Source organism: Meles meles, chromosome 4, assembly GCF_922984935.1.
Source record: "Meles meles chromosome 4, mMelMel3.1 paternal haplotype, whole genome shotgun sequence".
NCBI classification, from domain to species: domain Eukaryota; kingdom Metazoa; phylum Chordata; class Mammalia; order Carnivora; family Mustelidae; genus Meles; species Meles meles.
Genome location: NC_060069.1, coordinates 4,281,928 through 4,285,448, shown reverse-complemented (window position 1 = coordinate 4,285,448; position 3,521 = coordinate 4,281,928).

Below are 3,521 nucleotides of genomic sequence, written 5' to 3'. Positions count from 1 at the left end.
TGACCCTTATTTTGGTCTCCTGTGGACTTAGTCTCAGAGAAATGGAGTTCTGGGGGTGTGAGACTGGGTGTGTGTTGGAGGGGGGGACACTGCAGTCTTTCTCTGAGACACTTCTTTTCTTTGTTTGAATTTCAAGGTTACAAAAGTCAGGATTCAAGGATAACTATGAAAGATCAGCTGGTAAATGTGTTCACAAGTGAAAGAAAAAGAAAGCCAAATGAATGTTAAAACCTTTTTTGAAGCAGAACAGAAACAGAGCTTTTGATCCTTTATCATGGAACAACAAAACATTCGCATGATCTCCACGTGTCTGAGCTTTCCCGTGTCCCTCTGTGTGCACATGTATGTCCATATGCCCACACACAGACACACATGGCAAATTCACACACACTTTTCTCTAAACCCTGTATCAACCCCCTACCCGCCCCACCCACACATGGATTTCATTCTTTTTGTTTCTTTCTTTTCTTTTTTCTTCTTCTTTCTATTTTTTGATATTTCAAAGCTGGCAGTTCAGGAAATGGCTGGAACTGCCACATCTCTGTTCTTGCTAAAGAAATCAATGCTAATCCTATTACTGGCAGTTATCACCTATCCCAGAACTCACAGCTAAAAGAAAAAAACACACTGAGATGTCAAAGTAAGAAAAAAAAAGGCCCAAGGAGGAGGGGGGCGCCCTTCATTCACTTTCAAATAGTGATTGTTTTCTCTCTCTTCTTTTTGATCATCTTTTTTTCTTATGTTAGCAGAGAAACCAAACTACAAAACACCTGTCCTCACACAACATTACGGGTCTGATTTAAAACCACATGAGTCCGAGTATGGGGTCTAATTTAGACTTATCTTTCTCCAGTGTGCCTTGACAAAGCCCTGATAAAGAATATTTATCATGGCTCCCAGTTTTATTAATAATAATAATGACACATAGCATTTAGTGGTCACTGCGGACACTGGGCTAGGTGCTCTGTGCAAATCTTCTTATGAAATACAATAAGCCTCTAATGCAGATGTGATAAGCATTCCCATTTTAGAGATTTAGAGATTAAAGCATGAGTTTTCCTCATTTGAGCTGAGCGACCTAGGGAGGAAGAGGCAGAGGCTTGTTTTGCTTCTAATTGGCTGTCCTGTGGTACGCCTGCTCTCCCCACTGTCTTTCTCCACTTCTAGCCTTCCTCAGCAAGGCAGCCTGTGAAGAGACAGGGAAACATTTAGAATTGGGAATTTGCTGTTTCTGAGCTTTCGGGAAGTTTTTCAGAAAGTCAAATGAATCTGATACGGTTGGGTTCGTCTCTCCTTAGATGATAACCATTCTTACATACGTGTCTCTCATTCCTCCCTCTGATCCAGTTACATATAATCAGATATACACAGCTATCAGTGCTTGGGAATCTTTACAAAAGAACAGAAGGGAACTAATTCAACTGGATTAATTGGCACCAGCATCCTTAAATTGACAACATACACATGCTACTAGTCTGAGGCTTTGAAAAGCAACCTTAGATGATACGCATAGAAGCAGTATGCATATCATCTGGGAGCTTATTGAAAATGTAGAATTCTGGGGCACCTGGGTGGCTCAGTCGTTAAGCCTCTGCCTTCGGCTCAGGTCATGATCCCGGGGTGCTGGGATCGAGCCCCGCATCGGGCTCCCTGCTCTTCTGGAAGCCTGCTTCTCCCTCTCCCACTACCCCCAGCTTGTGTTTTCTCTCTCACTGTGTCTCTCTCTGTCAAATAAATAAATAAATAAAATCTTTAAAAACATGTAGAATTCTGGGGTGCCTGGGCGGCTCAGATGGTTGGGCCTCTCCCTTCGGCTCAGGTCATGATCTCCAGGTACTGGGATAGAGCCCCACATCAAGCTCCTGGCTGGCTCAGTGGGAAGCCTGCTTCTTCCTTTCCCTCTGCCTTTCCCCCTGCTTGTGTGCATCTCTGTCTCTCTCTCAAATGAATAAATAAAACCTTTAAAAAAAAAAAGGGTAGAATTCCAGGCTTCACCCCAGAGTTACTATATCAAAACCTGCATTTTCACAAACCCTTAGGTGATTTCTAAGTATATTCACATTGGAGAAGCACTGGTCTACAATACCTCTGTCCTTCTGAAGAAAACCTCCCCAATGTTCTGACCCCATCCTTTCGTCTGTGAGTCTTGCACCTAGCACAATGCTTGGCCCACAATGGAAGCTCACAAATGTCCAATGAATGAATGACCAAATGAACCATCTGTTTAGCCAATTGATAGGGAAGGACAACTCATGTGAGCGCTTCACATTCAAACAACTGTGACAGAGTTGGTCCAAGAGTGACTAAAGGGATGCATACTTCATTCCATCACCAGGCATACTTGCAGGCTCAACCAGTGTCCCTGAGATATTCGCTGGCTTCAACAGTCCATTAGTCAATCCATTGTTGTGTACTGAGTTGCAAGGAACTGTACAGAGCATGTGACCATAAGAGAAGGCAGGAATACCTCATGACAATAGGAAAAATGGCATTTACTTCTCTAGCATCGCAGATGGGAAATAACCTATTTTCTGGATTGTTAAATGTCTTGTGCCAATGGGAAGGATTGTTCTGGGCTGAATTTCTGTTCCCCATGGGCTTTTTTCCCTTAATATAAGAATGAATAATCATATAATAGTCATAATTTTGTGTGAATAATTATGATAAAATATTCACAATATTCATTATTCATAATTATAATAGAAATTTCTAGGAAATTTATTGACTGTTTTACATGAATTTTCCAATTCAATCTTAAAGCACCTTATTGCTGTTTTGCATATGTAGATACTGAAGCCTAGGGAAGGAGTAAATGGCAGAATCAGAATCTGAACACAACTTTTTCTTTTTGTTCCTAACTACTGCTTAATTCTGATATAGTCAGTTAGTAATATATTTCATATTATTCTTGGTTTCTCCTATACCAGGAATAAAATATTAACGTATAATAGAGACAAACATGATCACCGTTTCAGTTCTTGGGATCTCTCCTATTGCTTTTTTTTCTTCTGAGAAGAATTTTCTTCTTTGTTGTACAAAATCCAGGTAAAAAAAATAAAGCAGGAAAACCTTTTAGATGAAAGAAACCAGAGAAGCTAGAGAAAATGTATAATAAGCTGAAAGAAACGGTAATTAGAGAGGAAGAGAGAGGAGAAAGAGAAGTAGGGGGAGCAGAGAGACTGAGCACATGAGAGAAGTCAGCATGTTTGAGGGTTGGGTGTTGAAGGGAAGGAGAAATATTTGAGGACAGGCTGTGTTCTATGTGGCGGACACTGAAAGGGGCAGTCCTGGAGAGAGAAGTTTCAAGATTTTCTACTTTAAATAGATTGCACATTTTCCTTCGACACCTAGTTTTTTGAGATACCTAATAAAATTTCAAATGGTTTACAGAGTACAAAGAATGAACCACATGGGACTATGGGATTTATTTGTTATAGTCCTAATTATTTATTATGAATTTATGATCCCTGACTTAGGTTGTCTAACATTTCATAGGCATATACTATAGGTGAGCCTCTGTG